Below are 6,000 nucleotides of genomic sequence, written 5' to 3' on the forward strand. Positions count from 1 at the left end.
GCCTTATCTCACCCGCTAAAATCTAAATGGTCAACAGTTTCTTCACCAACGGCCATCAATTAGAACAAGACAATGCTACTTGAATCCCTAAACAAATCTAATGAGTGATGACTCAGAGGGAGGAACCAGGCTACTGTCTAATAAAAGCTTCATTTAGCATCATTTATCTGTTCCTGTCATACCACTGAAGTGATGCTGCATATAAATTGGCTCTTGGAACACTGATGACAGGAAATGTAAAGTTTATGAGCATCCATCGGACAACTTCATTGTACTTTTCCACTTTGACGTGACATAAGTGAATCACGTCAAACAGCCTCTTTCCTGCCATCCCCACTGAAAAGACACCTACCTCTCTCCCAGACCAAATCACTTGATGAATTGAAGTCTGTATGTAATTGGATGCAATCACATCGCCCCCTCCCTCTCCCCTCTTGCATTCTAATGAGGTCTTAATGGGTCCTTGATTAGAAAAAGGCATGAAAACAGCTGTCAAGGCTGGCCAGGAAATGATGGATCATCCACGAGACTTTGGTGTCCATTAAGGTCTATTCTGGGCCCAATCACAGGTAGGTGAGAAGATGAAACTAAAGTTTTGTAATATTAGTTTCCATCGAGACAATTCCCAGTGGAACTATGATCACCTCAGTCTTGAAACTGACAGATGGCTGATAAAAACTGAGAAGAGGGTCCAGTCTGGGCATGCCAATATTTTGTGGATATCTCACTTTATTTTTGGTAAACCAAAAAAGACATACTGCATAAAAACGCAGCATATCTGGACAATTTATGACTTTCATATCTGCCAATTTATTTGCTCAAATGCACAACAGGTGAGGGCAATGTCAAAAGAATTCAAAGCTGCCATGAGTATCTGAAGGAGGATATGCTTAATAGAAATGGCAGATTCATTATATCAAAAAATAGTGATATTATTATAGCATGGCTTGTCAAAACACAAAGAAGAACCCCACATCAAAGAAAGCCATGCCATGTCTACAATATTAAAACGACTGATACCCCTCTACATCCTGGCCTCTGGCACATGTCATGCCACATTTACTGTAAACATGAGCTGCAAACTGAGGAAAAAGAAAAAAAAACATTAACACTAGCCTCCAAGTCATTATTACAAATGGGATGTGGGGATTTTCTGTGCAGTGAGAGCTCAGACTTTATATCAATTTTCACTCATCAAGCTGACAGTTTTGGCTGTCAATATTAAAGCTGTTAGTAGCGTTTAAAAATCATTTATAGATTTTCATACCCACACCAAATAGCCAACAGTTTTCAAGGCTGGTTAAGGAATGCATGCTCAAAAGAAGAGCCAACATTTCTGGTCAAAAGGAGAAACACACCTGCTTTTAAACATTGTAACACTGCATAAATATCTCAACACCAACCTTTTCAAAAAGGTGGTTGAAAGAATAAAAGAGGGATGCTGTGTTTGCAAGATCCAAAAAGTTGGCCACCAGTAGGAACCTTTTTTTAAAATCCTATTTTTAAAAAAAGCAAAGTAACAAGTGGCTCCAGCCAATCCACTTTTACATAATTTGGCATGATAAAAAACATATTAGGGCACGCTAATTAGAGTATGCATAGCTGCATGTAGATGGGAGTATCAGTGGAAATATTCACTCAAATATTTCAACAAACATGTTTTAGTGTATTCTTTAGCTGTAAAATGAGAAAGTTCAGTGCTTGGGGTTTTTTTTGGTCACAGACTTCTTATTTTACAGCTAAACAGCACAAAAAAAAATATTTCTGAAAACATTTGTGGCAAGTAATGCAATCTTGATCTTAATCTTGATTCATATTTGCTGAGGTCTGCCTAGTTTAACCACACAAGAGCAGCAACTGACAGGATTCACATCTGCGTTCTGAGACCCGTCGGGTCTGACTGCTTACTTTTGGTGCACCACAGTAGATTCTTGCGAATGCCACGGGAAGCAGTAGGAAGAGGAGAAACAGGCTTTTTTTCAGAGATTATCTGACTCATGCTTTTTCAGAATAAAGTGACAATTTCATTAAATATGACAGTTATTTTCATAAAAGTTACCAGCTGTAGCTTTAAACTGAGAGAAATCAGCGGTTCAAAGTAATAAAAATCTTAATCAAATTTAAATTAAACCATAAAATGATACAGTTCTTTCTGGGGGTTTTTTCAACCATTAATAAATTATATCAGATTTCATGTCAACCCCTCCATGCTGTTCCACCATCCTCCACTGCTTTCACTTGTTTTCCTCAAAGTGACCTGTCAGGCTGGCATATCACAGCCTGTTCTCTCCATAGTGACCCATACATTAAGGGTATGATATCCTTGCATCCATGATGTGCAGATAAAATGCAAGAAAATCCAACAGGGAATAAATGTTTGCCACATAGTCCCTCTGACTCAGGCTTTTATTTATAATTTATGCAAGTAAAAGCACAGAGCTCGCATGAATTGTGAATAAGCATTAATGATTAATAAAACACGATAAGTAGTTCTGAGTTTGCAGCAAATATTTATTCCTTGTTGGCTTGCCATACATGTCTCACCTGGTACATGTACAAATTCATTACATATTTTCTGCCTCAGGTGCACTGGGAAAGTGCAACCAAATTGATTTGCATTAAGCGTTCTAAATAAATCAGGCACTAAGCAGGCAGAAGCTGCACTGGTTGAGTTTTAAAGCATGACAGTACTTCAGAAACTTCTGAGTGAAAGTGTTTAAAATGTTCTAATGTCTGAGAGCTTTCAATAAAACAGCAGCACCCTCACTTTCTACTATAAGCACTGTAAGAAGTAGAAGACAACACTGACATGAGATGCTCCTGGTGGACCTGCAAGCTGAGGAGTCTTACAAAAGAACTAATGAACGGTGGCCCTCAGCTGCTTTATCCCTATAGTTATTCTTAGTCTCGCAGTCACTGATGCCCTATGATGAGAAGAGAAGGCCTGGCAACCGTGGCTTGTATTGTGTGCTGATATTTCAGAGGCAGGTGTAGCCTCTAAAAGCTTATAAATAACCCCCCATCCTTCCATACAATGCTGTGTCCTTGAGTGAGGCCTTCTCTTCTTGTAGTCTCTTTGTGCTTTTAGTCTTTGTCAGTCAGTGCCGCTGGACACACAAATACACACAAAACCATACAACCATGACAACACAGATAATTCTTATAAAAAGGGGGCTTCCTTCAAATTATTTCTAGAGACAAAACAAAATTAAAAAAGACTTTTCAGTACACACACACACAATCATACGGACAGAATGAAACTGATTTTTTTTTTTAAATAAAAAACTGGGCTTTATTCAAGTTCTTGTTATAGCAAATAAGAGAAAACTTTTTAGAGGCACTTAATATCATCCAAACACACACTGCTCTAATGAACTCTGCCAGACAAAGTACCCTGTTTAATGAGACAGAACAGTGGACAAGTTCCAGGATCTAATCAAAGATCATTGTAAATGGAGGCAAGGAGCAAGAACAAGAAGAATACAAAAGGGGGATAGTGCAAGGACCAGTTCGAATCTAATCACGTAGGACGAGAACAGCAACAACTACTAATAGAGATACTGGTCCTGTAAACAACTTGAGCCAATGTACAGTAATTAAGCAGTAATGTATGGCACGGTGAAGAAAAAATATATATTAGGGGTGTAACAATATAATAATCTGGATCAATTTATCAACTCAGTGGTCAACAATTCAATGTCATCTATGCCAAGTGGAAAAATTGAAATTGTCATCTTCAGGATACGCCTATATTTTGAAATTTCTGAAATGGTACATATCTGTAACCACTTCTGTCCAAGCACACCTCCTTCTTAAACATTCAAAGAGTGCTAGGGCCCTGGCACCGAGCAGACAACGGCAAGCTGCCAAAACAAAGACAAAGAGTATATTTACTAATCATATTATATTGTTTGTAGAGCCCCTGAATTGTTTCTAATCATATCACAGCAGACTTTGTGATATTTGCAGTTAGGTATTGCTTTCTGAGGAATCGATCTAATATTGTATTGCAATAAAAGTATTATATAGTATATATAATCTCTAAGCATTTGGTACTCAGTAGTGTTGTAATGGTACTAGAATTGATAACTTTGATACAATGCCTTGAAAAATATCAATATTACATATAATTTTCAATACCACAGGGAAAAATTGATATTGAGGACATAAAATACATTTCTTTCATTTAAAGATTAATATAACAATGCTATAACTTGATAATAATGAATTTTCGTATTTTTTGGTTAGTAGCAGAGAACAGCAGAATGGAAAAAAGTATTAACAATAAGAGAGAGCCAGAAAACTGGTACAAGTGTATCAAATATGAGTATTGTAGCTGTTTCAAATAGAATCTGTATCAATTTACTCAGTACTTCAAACAAAGCACAGCTGGAGCTGATGGGAATGTCATTACTTTAGTCATGCAGTATTGGACAAATTAAAATGATGACCGAATGATGGCACTTTATAAAAAGTCACAATGATCACAAAAGTAAGAAAAATGTATTCTCTGGGAACCACAAATATCTGTAATAGGGATGGACGATAATATCAGCACGTCATATTGGCAGATAACGGCTTAAAATGAAATACTGGCATTTCTGCCAGTGTGAATTGTCTTACTTTCATTGGTAAAAAAAGGTCAATTTTGCTTTGGTTTTGGCCATTGTCAGGGTTGTGTTAGGCAAAGCATCATCCAAGATCTGTTAAAGTAGGACGAATTCTACAGCTTTGTGTTAAAGGTTTTACATATGAATAAATATTTTACATGTAACCTAATAGTTTTATTGTTTTGCCCAAAGAATGTGTACATTTTGAAAAGCATTGTATTTTATGTCTGCATCTACCACCAGTGAGCCGTCATGATAAGAGTAGGTGTAATATGTTAATTCCACTAAAGGAGAGACTCAACGCTCTCAGTAATTAGGTGGAAAAACATATGTGCATATATCATTTTCAACATCAGCAATCGGCCAAAAGGAGTCCGAAAATAACGGCATATCAATATCACCAAAAATTCAATATCATGGATCCCTACTTGGCACCCAATTTCATGTAATCCATCCAATACATGCTGAAATAAAACTGCCATCCCTAGATATACTACAACAGCATCATTACATACAAGTTATATTCAAAATGTGTTCATACCAAAAAATGAGGGAACATTAAGAACAGATTATATGTAGGAGAAATACAAGAAAGATGGGAGGGGTAGCGGAGCAGTGAAGAGGAGTTAGAGTAATAAAGTAAAAGATAACAGCAGGATCAGGTGATAGTCTCAGGTGTTACCTCTACTATTATTAACCTCTTGCTTTTTACAGTCTGTGGTCAGATTTTTAATAAGGAGGAATCAAATGGTCCGAGTCTCCCTCTCAGACTCATCTCCTACTTAACAGCTGACTTGTTCCTTCCCTTTCATTTTTCATTCAGATTTTCCTCTCCTTTTCTCTCTGACTTCTTCCCTCTCTCCCCAAAGCCCTCAGTCCCTTCTCCTGTCACGCTTGTCATTTCCTAGCATTTAATTTTTTCATTCTTTGTGCCCAGGTGGGATGGTGCTGAGAGGGCTGACATAAATATATATTTCTTTTAGTGACATTTATTGAGCAGCGTAGTTTCACCGCAGCCTGTTGTTCTCCTGAGGCCGTTCCAGCTGTTCCTTTCAGCTGCTCGGGTCATTTGGTCCGGCCTCTCTTATTCTACAGTCTTAGCTGCTTGTCCTCTGAGCTGTCTGTAAATCGATCTGGCGAATGGAAATGATCTGCGTCTGTGTGTGTGCGCCAGTGGTGGGTTTGTGTGTCCTTTTAGGACTGAGTGCGGTGTGTGTTTGAGTGTGTGTGTACACATGGGAGGTGTCATCGGTCTATATTTACCAACTTAAAAATGAGAGAGCATTGTGCTGTCCACATTCTTGGCACTGAAGGACACTTTTTGTCCAGGGTCACACTCACCACTTCATCATAGAGACAGAAGTAAGGTAGAGGCAGACAGATACACAGG

The sequence above is a fragment of the Plectropomus leopardus genome, chromosome 7 (genome assembly GCF_008729295.1).
Source record: "Plectropomus leopardus isolate mb chromosome 7, YSFRI_Pleo_2.0, whole genome shotgun sequence".
NCBI classification, from domain to species: Eukaryota; Metazoa; Chordata; class Actinopteri; order Perciformes; family Serranidae; genus Plectropomus; species Plectropomus leopardus.